The sequence below is a fragment of the Echiichthys vipera genome (assembly GCF_963691815.1).
Source record: "Echiichthys vipera genome assembly, chromosome: 7".
Classification (NCBI taxonomy): domain Eukaryota; kingdom Metazoa; phylum Chordata; class Actinopteri; order Perciformes; family Trachinidae; genus Echiichthys; species Echiichthys vipera.
Genome location: NC_139832.1, coordinates 34,286,375 through 34,302,107, shown reverse-complemented (window position 1 = coordinate 34,302,107; position 15,733 = coordinate 34,286,375). Strand labels below are relative to the sequence as shown.

General features: G+C 47.8%; 1 protein-coding gene across 5 annotated transcripts in view; it reads left to right on the top strand.

Moving 5' to 3' along the window:
• ppfibp2b (PPFIA binding protein 2b) overlaps positions 1-15,733 on the top strand; it is a 224,695-nt gene that overhangs the window by 53,981 nt on the left and 154,981 nt on the right. Inside the window, exon 1 of one of the 5 annotated variants that reach the window (XM_083916103.1) lies at positions 130-1,158. The exons of 3 other annotated variants lie outside the window; for them this stretch is intronic. The gene's annotated coding sequence lies outside the window, so the exon portion shown is untranslated. Of the gene's footprint in view, positions 1-129; positions 1,159-4,835; positions 4,911-15,733 lie in introns of those variants that run through there. One more of the 5 variants, XM_083916102.1, reaches the window with a different exon arrangement.

The window sequence follows — 15,733 nt, the reverse complement described above, 5'->3', positions numbered from 1 at the left end:
GATGTTGTTCCATGGCTTTATTTATTTTTTTGGCTACTGTGGCATAATTTTCAAAGGGATATTTATATAAAATGACTGACATCGGGCGTGAGGCGGGGTACACCCTGGACAGGACGCCAGTCTATCGCAGGGCACATAGAGACTCATAGAGACGCACAGAGACAGACAACCATTCACATCTATGGGCAATTTTAGTAACACACGTAATTCATATTACCATCAGCATTATCCGTATCAATATCCCGGTTTGATCTGGCCAGAACATTAAACCGACCATATAGATATTTTGTTTCTCTTGGATCCACTTGTTCCCTGATAGGAACATGACATTGTTCTGCCTCTTGGTTTGTGCCCACAAACTGACATTTTCATTGATGAAAATGAGCAACATATTCTTCATACAATTTATGTCCATAGTCGCAAATATTCAAAATCTATAAGGCATTTTTTGGGGAACATATACATGGGTCATGAAGTTGTAAAGCTGATCACCTTCTGCATCAAAGGGATTTCTGTGACTCAGTATTGTAGACTTGTTCTTGTTGACAGCATCATGCGCTTTTTGGATGGCACTTGCTTGAACCTCATGGTGTTTTTGTGGTTTATCAGCACTGATATCAAATTTCTCTTTGTGCTATGTTGAGAGGCTTGAAATTTCTGGTGTGGCATGAAAGAACCCTCTGTCGTGCATTGGCATTATTGGATATACCATTTAAACCAGAGTGTATTTTCATCATCCGATTTAATTGCTTGCATGCATGGTGTGCACCAATTGAGACAAACGTTATCTCAGACTTTGTGACGGATATATTCCCATCTTGAAGTTCATGCCAGGTTTCTGGGTGACTGGTCTTCGGGTCCTGCATGTCTGCAATGTACCGTGGTCAAAGGCATTTGTGTTTCATTTGACCTGGGGCAAAGAACTCTTTGTTTCTTTATAAGAAAATGATCTGTGACCTTGTCGTATCATCTAGGCATCTTTTCCAGGGACTTGACCAGTGTCCTCTCAATCCCACCTGAGAGTGTGAGTGATCGAGATGAGGGGAGAAGCTCCGCAGCTGCCACTGCTCGTTGGGGAAAGAAACCGCAGAGTGACAGAACAGAGTCGCCAAACACAACTCTAGTTGTTTTTAACAAAGACAAAGTCGCTGGGGATCGGTAAGTCTCCGGATCAGTTCAGAACAACGGAACCAAAAAGTTGAAAAATGTTCCGGTGGATGTTTATTCTTCAAGATCGCTGATTCGCTCATTTAACTGTCAATCAATAAAGGATTCCACCTTAGAAAGCTCATCCAATCATCATGCAGCAGCAGAGTGTCTGGGCCAGCCCACTGCCCCATAGACCCCCAGAGATGCTGAGCATCCAATGGCCAGGACAAAGCCCAGCATTTATCCAACCGTCTAGTTTTACTGCAGTGGAACAACCTGTTCTACGCTTCCCCATTGAAGTCAGTAGAAGCTGAGCGTCCGACTGTGTAAAGCGCTGTGGTGCTGTGGGGATGAATTAGAATGAAGTTGCGGTGGTTACCTGTGATAAGTAGCTGATTCCGAACAAAAGAAGGCTTTCCGCACGTATCTGGTCAACGAAATGTACACACAGCAGTACACATTTCACCATTTTTTAATTTTTTTTTAGCTTCCCTTGCATATTTAGAGCAATGGCCACTGGTTTCAACATAGCGGAGGTAATTTTAAATTGACTTAAACATTGCATTACAGCATTTTTTGTAGTTCAAGTAGTAGTTGTGAGTCTGTTTTCTAGTTTCCAGTATTCCTTCAGGGATGCTTTAGATCAATCCGGTGGACGAGAGGGTCGCCTCCTTACGCCTGCAGGTGGTAGGGGGGAAAACTCTGACTGTTGTTTGTGCATATGCATCGAACAGCAGTTCAGAGTATTCTGCCTTCTTGGAGACCCTGAATGGAGTCCTGCATGGGTCTCCAGTAGGGGACTCCATACTTCTGCTGGGAGACTTCAACGCCGACGTGGGCAATGATAGACACCTGGAGCAGCGTTGGGAAGAGCAGCCTCCCTGATTCAAATCCGAGCGGCCGTCTGTTATTAGACTTCTGTGGATTGTCTATAACTAACACCATGTTCGAACATAAGGATGCTCATAAGTGTACGTGGTACCAGAGCACCCTAGGCCAAAGGTGGATGATTGATTTTGTGATCGTATCATCTGATCTGAGGCTGTATGTATTGGACACTCGAGTGAAGAGAGGGGCAGAGCTGTCAACTGATCACCATCTGGTGATGAGTTGGGTCAGAGGATGGGGGAAGATTCTGGACAGACCAGGTAAGCCCAAACGAGTAGTGCGGGTGAACTGGGAACGTCTGTCCGAGAGATCTTCAACTCACTCCTCCGTTGGAGCTTTTCTGGCATCCCTGTGGAGGTTGGGGTCATTGAACCGGAGTGGGCAGTGTTCAAAGCTTCCATTGCTGAAGCTGCAGCGGTGAGCTGTGACCTCAAGGTCTTAGTTGCCTCAAGGGGCGGTAACCCTTGAACACCGTGGTGGACACCGGTGGTCAGGGAAATTGTCCAACTGAAGAAGGAGGTCTCCGGGATATGTTAGCCCAGAAGACGCCAGAAGGTAAAGCTCTCGATCTACCGGTCAACTTCGTTCCTACCCTCACATATGGTCATGAAAGCTGGGTCATGACCGAAAGAACGAGGTCGCGGGTAGAATCGGCCGAAATGGGTTTTCTCAGGAGGGTGGCGGGAGTCTCCCTTAGAGATAGGGTGAGAAGTTCAACCATCCGTGATGAACTCGGAGTAGAGCCTCTGCTACTTTGCGCTGAAAGGAGCCAGTTGAGGTTGTTCGGGCATCTAGTAAGGATGCCCCCTGGGCGCCTTCCTAGGGAGGCGTTCCAGGCATGTCCAGCTGGGAGGAGGCCTCGGGGAAGACCCAGGACTAGGTGGAGAGATTATATCTCCACACTGGCCTGGGAACGCCTCGGGATCCCCCAGTTAGAGCTGGTTAATGTGGCCTGGGAAAGGGAAGTTTGGGGTCCCCGGCTAAAGCTGCTGCCCCCGCGACCCGACCCCGGATAAGCGGATGAAGATGAGATGAGATGTAAACCTCGAACACAGGAAAGAGATAAAAGTAAGGTGTTGTGCAAACTTTGCCAGGCGGTTCTTAAATACTGTAGCAACACGACAAACCTGCGAAACCACCTGAGCCGACACAGTGCTAAATCCGCGGATTCAAAACAAACGCAACTCGACAGATCCCTTATGTGCAAACTGGCGGCAGGTTCTGTCCGGGCATTAAATTACATGTAATACAGCACTGCCATGTTTTATTTGTTTACTTTTGTACACCTTAAACTGGTATTGTTGTGCTGATTTTGAGTTTGTTTTTTAGACCAAAATGCTATGAGTTATTTATTTAGTTTCCTAGCGAAAAGAAATACATAATTTGGGATACCCCAGTTAGAGCTGGTTAATGTGGCCCGGGAAAGGGAAGTTTGGGGTCCCCTGCTAAAGCTGCTGCCCCCGCGACCCAACCCCGGAAAAGCGATTAAAGAAGAGATGAGATGAGATGCCTTGCTCTTTCATCCTCTGCTGGTCTTTCCGGTTTTTCTCTATAGCATGTATAATATTAGCTCAGAACAATCGATGAGGCATTGATGTCAATCCTAGCACATCATCCAGTCTGTTTTGTACTTAACCTGGCAACGCATCCACAATTGAGGTTTTGAACAAACTTATCAACAGTGGGCTCATTCCAGCCTCCTCCTCAGTTTCTTGTTTCCATCTGTTCAGCTGACGGCTGATGTATATGACTGGATTGTCTGTGTCAGTAAGGATGTCACCCTTCAATGCTCTAGGATATTCTTTACTTAAGACGGCCCACAGGCGGTTTCTGTAAGCATTGAACTCCTTCCATTGGTCCTTAGATCTGTCATCCATGCACACCCATTGTTGCGCTGAAGATTTTCAATAGGGGTTATGCCCAACACTCTTGCCAACAATGATTTAATGTCCCCCAGCAAGCAATTTGTCCACTGTTTCTTCCTCAAAATGTTGGCTAGCTCCCTCATAGATTTCAAGTATTCAGGATTATTATTATTATTTAATAATAGCATGCAGACAGTTTTTTCAAATATTTAAGAATATTAATGTGTCAGCTATTTCTCAATAGAATCTCTCACTTGTATCTGTCTCTTGTTTTGAGTCTTTCTAAAATCTATAAGTCTGTTGAGTAAGATCAAAGGCTAGAATATAGTTTTAATTTACTTCACTATTTATTTATTTTTTATTTCAGTGAATTATTTTTCAAATTCTATTGTTCAATTTAAATTTCACTTTTAAGTTGAGCTATTAAAATGTACCTTTTCTCATTGGAGACTGAGGAAGGTCATCCACTCTGACCCTGCATCAGAAAATGACAGATATGTTATGGTGGTTAATATACCAGAGTGATATAAATAGTAGAAACAAGCACAGCTATGGTGATAGAAAATGTTAATGATAATAATTATGGTGGTAAATATGATCAATCACATGAGAAGTAGTAATAACAGCTTTGGTACAATGAGAAATATGACTGATAATGTTTTTATGGCTATGAATTTTAGAACTTATAAAACTAAATATTATACATATGAATAATAGTAATAATAGCAGCAGTATGCGTCACGTAGGACCCTATGGAGCCAGAATTGGGTCATTAATCAATCGGCAAAAACAATGACTCATGATTGATGTATGTGATTTCCCACACAGATTTGAATCCCTTGAGCTCAACAGGATCTGCTCTCACTCACGGGAGAGGCAGCTTCCACTCGCTCGTGATGTGCTTTCTACGAGGGTGGGGAAAGACACTTTGGGGGTGGAGCCACTGGACTCTAATTGACAGCTCTCAGGAAACCAAGGGTTGCCAAAAGGGACAAGCTAAGAGAAAATGTACTATATCAATCATCACTTACATGTATATGTTCTATATATTTGGCCGTTTATCCTGGGTCAAAGTAGGCTACCAAAGTAGGCTACTTGAAAAGGAGAAAATCCAACCAGCCCGTCAGTATCTAACTGCAATCTTGGAGAAAGCCCCTGTGTGAAGGGAGACGATGTGTGAAATAGGTTTTAAAACATAAAATGTTTATTTTATATTTAATAAAAGGGTTTGAGTAATCTCCTTAATTGTTTTTATTTTTGAATAAGATGTAAAATGTTCTGTAGGTCTATGGCTTAAATGTACTAGTAGACTACAGTTTTGCTTAGTGTTTATGAATGGCACTATAGTATATCAATTAGCTTATACTGCCCTACAAATTAGTAATGCTGCAAGGCAGTATTTACAAAAAACATTTATGGTAAAAAATGTATTTAAGGTTTGTTTATTGTCCCAAGAAATTAATATTTGTCAGACTGATTATGGTTGACTTGTTTACCATTTAATGAGTATAATCCAAATCCTAACATCAATACTTCCAGTCCCTTGCCTTAGAGAGGACACTCCGGGGGCCTCGTCGGCTGGTGTCTCCTCTGCCTTCCCCTGGCCTCACAAACCTGACAGGCAAATGTTTGGATGTGGGCTGGTTGTTGGCCTTTCGTCTGCTGTTCTCCAGGAATTCGGCCAGTCTCGTCAGGACTTGATCGTGTCGCCATCTGTATCGGCCCTGCGTCAATGCGGTCTTGCAGCCAGACAGCAAGTGCTGTAGGCTGGCCTTGGGTGCACTGCACAGGGGACAGCTCTCCTCCTTGCCAAACCACTGGTGGAGGTTTCTGGGGCATGGCAGGGTGTCATAGGTTGCCCGGAGGAGAAAGCCGAGTCCTGCTTGTGGCATCTTCCACAGGTCGGCCCAGCTGATCGGCCTCTTGATGGTGCCTTCCCAAGTGGTCCACCTTCCTTGACGACCTTGTGAGACAGCCTTGATGGTGTACTGCTCCTGGTTTGCTCTTGACACCTCTTCCACGACCATGGCTTTGCGTTCCCTCTTTTTGGCCTTGGACCAGAGACATGGATAATCTCCCCAGCCAAGCCCCGTTCTCCCTACTTGCACCCTGCCAACTATCTCCTGGTGTTGGAGCCTGCCGATGGCCTTTGCAACCTCTGGCCCGGCTTGCCACTTCCGGCCTGTTCGGGTGGTTACGTGTGCATTCCTCACAGTAGGATCCGAGGATTCCTTCAGCTCCAGGACCAATCTGGCCTTCTCCTGCTTATAGCCCAGGGTGATGGACTGGATCGGCAGTTGTAGCGAAGTTGCCCCAAACAACCCTGTGTCGGAGAAGCAACGTGGTTGGCCTAGCCACTTCCTGATATAGGAGTTTGCTAGCCTATCCAACCCGTTGGCTGTCTAGGATGGAATCTCGAACATCTTCAGTGGCCAAATGACCCTTTGGTACAAAGTGAAGTTATAGCACCACAGCAATTTAAGTGGGCAGTGAGTTCTTGTGAGTGGCCAGTCTTAATTATTTCAAGTATGTCGTCTACATGTCGTTTCCAGAGTGTGGGTTTGATTTTTAGGGGTACAGTCTGGATGGCTTTCATTTCTAGGTCCTCCATGAAAAACCTGCTCATGATAGCGGATAACGGGTCTCCCATGGTAAAACATTCCTTCTATCTGTAATTTAATGTATTGTATTGGAAATAAGTAGATTTGACGACAAACTGTAGAAGGGTGGTGATGTCAGGTTTGTACGTGTCTTGACTGTTTTAGTCTTTCTGTTACTATGTGTAAAGGGACATCTATGGGTGTTTTTGTGAATAATATTATGTCATGTGATATAAACATTTCATCCTTCTCTGTAACGGACCAGACAGATGAGGACCACAAGTGCGTCACGTTTTAAGAGTTTTATTGAGGGTTCCAGAGAGGGAAAGGGTGAGGCAGTGATCGTAGTCAGGCAGAAAGGCAGGTCGGTTTACCGGGGCAGAAGATCATACAGGTCCAGAGGAGAAGGCAGGTCAGGTTTTCCAGGGCAGACGATCAGGCAGGTTCAGGGGCGAAGACAGGTCGGGTTTACCAGGGCAGAAGATCAGGCAGGTTCAGGGGCGAAGGCAGGTCGGGTTTTCCGGGGCAGACGATCAGGCAGGTTCAGGGGCGAAGGCAGGTCGGGTTTTCCGGGGCAGAAGATCAGGCAGGTTTACAGGCAGGTCCGGGTTGTACAGGAGTCAGGGAGTAAAGCTAGTGAAGCACAATACAGAAGCAACTTCGCAGACGGTCTGACAAGGCCGAGCTGAAAAGCAGGACTCTTTATGCTGGAGGTGGTGAGTGGGAAATGCACTGCAGCTGGCAGGTAAACAGGTGAAGCTGATGAGTACAATTAGTGAGTTGCCAGGCAGAGAGAGAGAGCTCATGACAGAACCCCCCCCCCCTAAGGGACGTCCCCAGAAGTCCCCAAGAAGCATCACCAAGCCGGGCGGGCGGAAGGGGGAGCCGGAGGAGGGTCAGAATTCCTCTGATTGGTCAGAATCCAGGTCAGGTGCCGGGTCCGGCCCAGCGTCAGGTGTCGGGCAGGTAACATGTTGGGGGCCCCTTGGGCGGCCACGCCGGACAGAGGGTTGGTCAGGATGCTGACGATGGAACTCGGAGATGCGGTTGGCCCCAATGGCGTAGCTGGTGGCAGATCTGAGGAGTGTGGCGCGGGCCTGAGACCAGGTACGGCGACATTGTCGAGCATAGGCCAGGGCTGATGGACAGGTGACCTCCCCCTCCTGGCTGGCGAAGAGAGGAGGTTGGTAGCCATACACACACTGGAAGGGTGACATGCCAGTTGCAGAGCAGGTGAGAGAGTTGTGTGCATACTCCACCCATGTCAGTTGTTTTGCCCAGGCCCGGGGGTTGGAAGATGCCACGCAACGGAGTGCCTTCTCTAGCTCCTGGTTTACTCGCTCCGACTGGCCATTGGACTGGGGGTGAAATCCAGAGGATAAACTGACTGTGGCCCCCAGCAGATGGCAGAACTCCTTCCAGAAGGTGGAAGCGAACTGTGGGCCCGGTCCGAGACGACATCCCCTGGCAACCAGTGTATCCGGAAGGCGTGGTCTAGGACCACCTGGGCGGTCTCCTTGGCAGATGGCAGCTTCCGAAGGGGAACGAAGTGTGCCATCTTGCTAAAACGATCCACTATGGTGAGGATGACAGTCATGCCGTCAGATGGGGGTAGGCCAGTAACAAAGTCCAGAGAGACATGCGACCAAGGTCGTGAGGGCACAGGTAGTGGCTGGAGTAGGCCAGCTGGGGGCTGGTTGGAAGACTTGTTCTGGTTACAGGTGGGACAGGCATGAACAAACTCTCGAACGTCCTTCTTTAGAGACGGCCACCAGAACCGCTGGGTGAGTAGATGGCAAGTCCGAGTGGATCCAGAGTGGCAAGCAAGACGGGAGTTGTGTCCCCACTGTAGGACCTGGGATCTCAACTCTTCGGGGACAAAGAGACGGTCTGCAGGACATGAACTGGGTCCAGGGTGGTTGCGGAGAGCCTCCTGTACTTGCTGCTCAACATCCCAGGTTAGGGCAGCAACAACACAGGGACCAGGCAGGATAAGCACGGGTTCCTTGGTGTGCATATAGTCTCTCTGAAACTGACGGGACAGGGCGTCAGGCTTGGTATTGCGTGACCCAGGACGGTAAGACAGTGTAAAGTCGAAGCGGGTGAAGAACAGAGCCCAGCGGGACTGTCTGGGGTTCAGCCGTTTGGCTGAGCGGATGTACTCAAGATTCTTATGGTCGGTCCAGACCAGGAATGGAACTATTGAGCCCTCCAGCCAGTGGCGCCACTCCTCCAGAGCGAGCTTGACCGCCAGCAGCTCCCGGTTGCCGATGTCGTAATTTTGTTCTGATGGCGAAAGTCGACGAGAGAAGAATGCACAGGGGTGGAGTTTGCCATCCTCTGCCGCTCGTTGAGAGAGCACAGCGCCAACGCCGACATCAGAGGTATCCACCTCTACAATAAACTGCCGATCTGGGTCAGGCATCTGAAGGATGGGGGCAGAAGTGAAGCGTGACTTTAGGATGCTGAAGGCGTCGTCGGCTGCCGAGGTCCAGAAGAATGGCACTTTGGGACTAGTCAGGGCGGTGAGAGGGGAGGCAACGGTGCTGTAGTTTCGGATGAACTTGCGGTAGAAATTGGCAAACCCGAGGAACTGCTGAAGCTTCTTCCTGTTTTCTGGTAAAGGCCATGAAGTCACAGCAGAGACCTTGGCTGGATCCATTTGGATGCTCCCCTCTGCCACAATGTATCCCAGGAAGGCGACAGACCGAGCATGGAACTCACACTTCTCTGCCTTGACATATAGGGAGTTCTCCAGGAGGCGATTGAGGACTAGCTGGACATGGCGGGTGTGTTCGGACAGGGTACGGGAGAAGATCAAGATGTCTTCCAGGTACACAAAGACGAACTTGTTCAGCATGTCCCGGAAGACATCATTGACCAGAGTCTGGAACACTGCTGGGGCGTTGGAGAGACCGAATGGCATCACCAGGTACTCGTAATGGCCAGTGGGGGTGTTAAATGCCGTCTTCCACTCATCTCCCTCCCTTATCCGCACAAGGTGGTAAGCATTCCTCAGGTCAAGCTTGGTGAAGACCGTGGCTCCCTGGAGCAGCTGGAAGGCATTGGTGAGCAGGGGAAGAGGATACCGGTTCTTGATGGTGATGTCGTTTAAGCCCCGGTAGTCGATGCAGGGACGGAGGGACCCATCTTTCTTCCCCACAAAGAAGAGGCCAGCACCAGCAGGGGAAGAAGACGGACGGATGATTCCGGCTGCCAGGGAGTTGTTGATGTAGTCCTCCATGGCTCTTCTTTCGGGGGCAGAAAGAGAGTAGAGGCCACCTTTGGGTGGAGCGGTTCCTGGACGGAGGTCTATGGCACAGTCGTAGGGCCGATGTGGGGGCAGAGAAGTGGCCTTGGCCTTGTTGAATACCTCCCGGAGTCCGTGATAGCATGTGGGGACGTTAGAGAGGTCAGGGACAGAATCGGTGGGTACCAAACAGGGGGGTAGCATGGCAGAGCGCAAACAGGTCCGGTGGCAGTCCTTTCCCCACTCAGTGATTGTCCCAGTCGTCCAGTCAAGGTGGGGGTTATGCTGGCGAAGCCATGGGTAACCCAGGATGAGGGGTTGGCCTGGGGAGCGGAGCAGGTGAAAACGGATAGTTTCATGGTGGTTCCCTGAGAGCAACATTGAGATGGGGGCAGTGACGCTGGTGACTGTGCCAAGGAGATGGCCATCCAGAGCTCGGGCTGGGACAGGACAGGGCAGATGTTGACTCTCCAGCCCCAACTGATGGGCCAGCTCGATGTCCATGATGTTAGCCTCGGCACCGGAGTCCACCAGGGCTGCTAAAGTATGGGTGGTTTCGGAGAGGACAAGTCGAACTTGAAACAGGGGCTTACGGCTGGTGGAGGGTTGGGTGATCATCGAGCTCAACCGGATCCCTCCTACATCCGATGAGCTCCGGCTTTTACTTGGACAGGTGGCGACACGATGACCATTGGCCCCACAGTACAGGCAGAGGTTGGACGAGAGGCGACGCTGGCGCTCTGCAGGAGTGAGAGAGGCACGGCCAATCTCCATGGGTTCTGGCGGGTCGAGCTGGCTCTGGGGAGTGACTGAAGAGGGTGGCCGAGCAGCCGAATTACTCAGAGTGCGGACAGACGCCTGGGTGGAGCGTCCCTTCTCCCGTCGACGTGTCTGGATCCGACGGTCGATACGAACGGCAAGGGCGATGGCCTCATCGAGTGTTGAGGGTTGGTCATGCGAGACGAGTTCATCCTTCACATAATCCGCCAGGCTGTGAAGGAAGGCATCTACTTGTGCGGCCCCGTTACATGAGCTGCGCCTTGCCAGGGTTCGGAAATCAATGGAGTAGTCCGCCAAAGTCCGGTTCCCTTGGCGGATGGTCATCAGTTCCCTGGACGCCTCCGCTGTTGATGAGCCCAGGTCGAACACCATTAACATCTCCTCGACGAAGGCATCGAAGGAAGCACAAGCTGGGGTCGGCCGGTCAAACTCAGCGGTTCCCCACAGTCGAGCCCGGCCCGTCAGGTGTGTAATGACGTACCCCACTTTGGCCCCCTCTGTGGCGAAGGTCCTGGGCTCTAGCGAAAACTGGACCCGGCAGCTGGTTAAGAATGCCCGTACATGAGCCGGGGTGCCATCGAAACGTTCTGGGTTGCCGATCCTTGGCTCAGGCGCACAGGGAGCTGGAGCGTTGGGGTCTGGAACAATTGAATGCTGAAGAGGTGCTGGGGCAGAGAGGAGAGAAGGCGCAGACAGAGCAGGTGCAGTTGCAGGTGTAGCTGGGGAGGGGTCATGAGCAGACGGAGAGGTCAGGTTTGTGAGTATTTGCAGGACCTGGGCTAGCTGTTGTTGCTGCTGTTGGATACGCTGTTGTTGTTGGTGACCGAGCTGAATCAACGATGAGATGTCTCCAGCCATCCGTTGCATCGCTCCCTCTGCATGTTCGAGGCGCTGCATGGCAGTCGGTGGTTCAGAGTCGGTGGGTTCCATGCTGGGTGTGTCGTGCGCTGGGTCCATGCTGGTCAGACCGTTCTGTCACGGACCAGACAGATGAGGACCACAAGTGCGTCACATTTTAAGAGTTTTATTGAGGGTTCCAGAGAGGGAAAGGGTGAGGCAGTGATCGTAGTCAGGCAGAAAGACAGGTCGGTTTACCGGGGCAGAAGATCATACAGGTCCAGAGGAGAAGGCAGGTCGGGTTTTCCAGGGCAGACGATCAGGCAGGTTCAGGGGCGAAGACAGGTCGGGTTTACCAGGGCAGAAGATCAGGCAGGTTCAGGGGCGAAGGCAGGTCGGGTTTTCCGGGGCAGACGATCAGGCAGGTTCAGGGGCGAAGGCAGGTCGGGTTTTCCGGGGCAGAAGATCAGGCAGGTTTACAGTCAGGTCCGGGTTGTACAGGAGTCAGGGAGTAAAGCTAGTGAAGCACGATACAGAAGCAACCTCGCAGACGGTCTGACAAGGCCGAGCTGAAAAGCAGGACTCTTTATGCTGGAGGTGGTGAGTGGGAAATGCACTGCAGCTGGCAGGTAAACGGGTGCAGAGCAGAGACAGGTGAAGCTGATGAGTACAATTAGTGAGTTGCCAGGCAGAGAGAGAGAGCTCATGACACTTCTCCACAGTTATGTTCTTGATTTCCTGTGCCAGTTGTTGTGAGTTCTTGCAGTGGTGTTTTGTTTTTCCGAGCAAAGGTTCGATGATTTCTACTAGTGCTTTTGATAGATTGTATGTGGGTGATCTGATGCTGTCAACTATGGGACGCAGTGGTGTGTCCTTTTTATGTATTTTTGGAGCTCCATATATCTGGGTGTGCTGTTGGCTGTAGGTATAAGTTGTTGTTATAGTTGTCCTGTGTTATCTTGTTGGATTCTAGTAGCGGTTTGAGTAATGTCTTTAATGTCTTTTTCTTTTCTTCCGTGGGGTCCTTCTTTAGTATTTCATATGTGTTGTTGTCTTGTAGCATGGTTTCCATCTTTTTGTGACATGTATCTGCATCCATCACTACTGTTGTGCGTCCTTTGTCGGTTGGTAGTATGGTGATAGTGTAGGAGATTAAGCCTACTTTTTTTATGGCTAAAATATATCAGTCGCTGAATTAATTATGAATTAACTCAACTCATTAAAATTTAGGGTTTATTTTACCTCGAAGTAAGGGCACCACACCAAATTAAGACAGGATTTTTATTAAACTTTGGTGAAGGTTTAATACCTGTTAGTTATTTAAAGAAATTGATTGTTACATTTTATCAGTCTCGTCTTGAATGCGTTAATTCGTACCACAGCCTTATCAGTGACCAACACTTTCTGCACAGAACGGAAGACTCTCACAACGACGTAAAGTTATAAACATTTATTTGACTACCTAACAAAGAGAATAGAAGTCAGTGCAACACTGAATAGATAAGTGAAAAAGGGTTAAATGTGGATATGAAAAAGTTTAAGACCAGAGTGATTCTGACGGACCTAAACTGGTTCTAATTAAACTGTCAACAGATCTCGGATCAGAATTTAACTGTCACCAACGTTTAACCAAGTTGCATTAAAAGGCCAACCTTACTTTGCCGTTGATATTACAGTCGCCCTGGCGTCTTACAGTACCGCAGGTTCATAGGTCCGCGTCCCGGTGTTCGGCGGACCTTAGTTCTGGTTCTGTAGACTGGGTCAGCTGCGTGGTCGGATCTGCGGGCTCGTCTGCTCCCGTCCTGACTTGAATTCAGCTCTTCAGGTGGCTTGCCTCTGGAAGTTGTTTGTTGGTTGACAAAAATGTTCTGACCGGTTCTGAACTAGAGTTTGATGCAATTTGTCGGCCAGACAGAAAGGAAAAGATGGCACGAGGGGTTTTACTATGCTTAGAAAATTAAAAACGTGTCGTAGAAACTTATAAAGTTGCGTGTTAAAAATTAGATTAATAAACGAAAATACTTAAGTAAGAAAACAACGTCTCTTGCTAACTTTGGGTTAACAAAGTTAGACAAAAGAACAAAGGGAACGAAGAGGGGGGTAACAGAGGGGGGTCAGAGGTGCAGAGGTGCAGGAGGAAGTTGCAGAGAGTGAGAGGGCAAGAGCTGTCCCTCTCTTATCTACGTGGGTATTGAGAAGGCAGCTCTCTCTGACCCAGCCTTCTGGTTCTGAGTGACTTAACTGCTTTTTATGCCGGAATTCTAACAGGGAAGATTAAACTATCTCTGGTTGATTTTCCGTTATTAATCTTCTTGATATCCAATTTAACCAAGATCTTTAGGCAGACAGTTTTAACAGATACAGATACTGAGTGACGGGCCTATTATTAAAACACAAACAATATTTCAGGTATTAGATAGAGACTTTGCACTTCTGAAACCACATAAACATAATCACAACAAGATACATATAATGCATATACTGTTACACACTTGCAAGAATGTCTTTGAACAGCCAGTTGCGATGAAACATCGAACTTTAACTTTAATGTTTTTCCAAACATCTACACAAAGTTCTGCTGCTTAGGTTTTATTAATGAAAGTCCATCTGTCTCGCAGAGACAGCTCCTACAGTTCGAAGTGCGGTCAGATTTGACGTTGATTTAGGTTAAAAGGGGATCCTGAGACCTGGAGTTCTAGGTTTTATTACCCCAGGAGGGTCCGAGGTTGTAAACCAAACCTTAATGTCTTATCCACATTATCTTCCTTCAATGCTGAGCAGACAGCCAGACTCAAAGAATTCCTTAAACATCATTTCCCCTAGAGGTCCTACAAAAGTGTTGTTCGTTTTGAGAGAATGTATTGCTTTTCTTTCCTTTTTTGTGGAGGTTTGGATGCTTTGAGAATACCTGCAATGGCATTCAGAAGGCTGGCTTTCTGTCCTTGGTCTTGGAGTTTATGGCATGCCAGTTCTATTGCTGGCATATATCCTTTGTACGGTATTGTTTTGGGTGTAATTACAAAGTTTAGGCCTCTTGATAGAACTGCCTTTTCTGTGTCTAAAAGGGTGTGTTTTGATAGGTTGCGTACCCATTTCTCATTTGCCTTGTGTTTTTTTTTCTTTTTTCTTTTCTATTATTTATTGAGTTTTTCTATTTGCCGTTGTTTCGTGATGTTAAACTCCTGTTTGTATATCTGTTTTAAATGTTTGTTAATTACCTCCTCCATGTTCTGATCCAGTGTGTTGTGATTTGAAGGTGTCCAGTTGCTTATTTATTTCCTTGTTGATCTTGTTAGCTTTTGTCCTTTATCGCTCTCTGATGAGGGCCTTTTTTGCTTTGTTTATGATATTCTCTGCGTTTCTGGTTGGGATGAGGCTCTTGATGTTGAGGCTTGTCGGTGTTATAGCTTCCTCTTTGCATCTGAGATTGAATCCCACGTGGTTCTCTTGGCGTGCGATCACATCAGAAACCAACAGATACAGATGATGGATAAAGGGGGCCATAGAAATAAGGAGGCGTGAGGGCAACACCATGAACAGGGACGAGGAGGCATACTTGCTCCCACACACCTGGGACACCATTCTCATAGCAGCACCAGGGTGAGGAACGAACACAACCGGGTCGGGGAACTTTATTTTGAAGTGTCCTGGCCCGGTCAGCTGTTTTCATAAAACACGTCATACCCGGAAGAAAACAGCAGCTTTGAGGAAGGCTGGAACACAGCCGAAACTGTCAGCTAAGAAAAGATAAGATGACATCCTTACCATATAACTAACATGACTGACGAGAAGAAACTTTCACTTTCACTCTAGGTGATGGTTCCCAAAGAGGTGGGAAATCCATATTAAACAAAATATCAATCATTTTAGAGTAATTTTTAAATAGTTAAACATGTTTGGAGTGGGACTTTAGGTTTCCTTAAGAGGATCAGCTGTTTCTGATCTTTCTTAACTAGGATGAAGATGTTTGATGACCATGTCAAGTTCTCTGTGATGCTGATTCCCAGGAGAACCTGACATGGCAACCTGACACTGATATACAGTGTCTGTGGCAAAATCTGCAAAACCTAGCAAATAGCCTAAACGTTAACAGTATAATGAAAGATGCATTTGGAAATCTTTGTACTCTTTGGACCTCTGCTGGTGACCAGTAAAAATGGCAACAGCCTCAGTAGAATTTAACTCTTCCTTGTCATTTTAAGTAATCCTTGAGTCATTGGTATTGATAAATAACCATATCTCCATTGTGTCAAATATAGTCATTTTATTACTTGGAAAAATGCTGAGTGGATCACCAGCTTAGTCTTTTCATTTTGAATATGAACCATTCTCATGCTTCACAGATGTTTCTCAGACACTCTCTA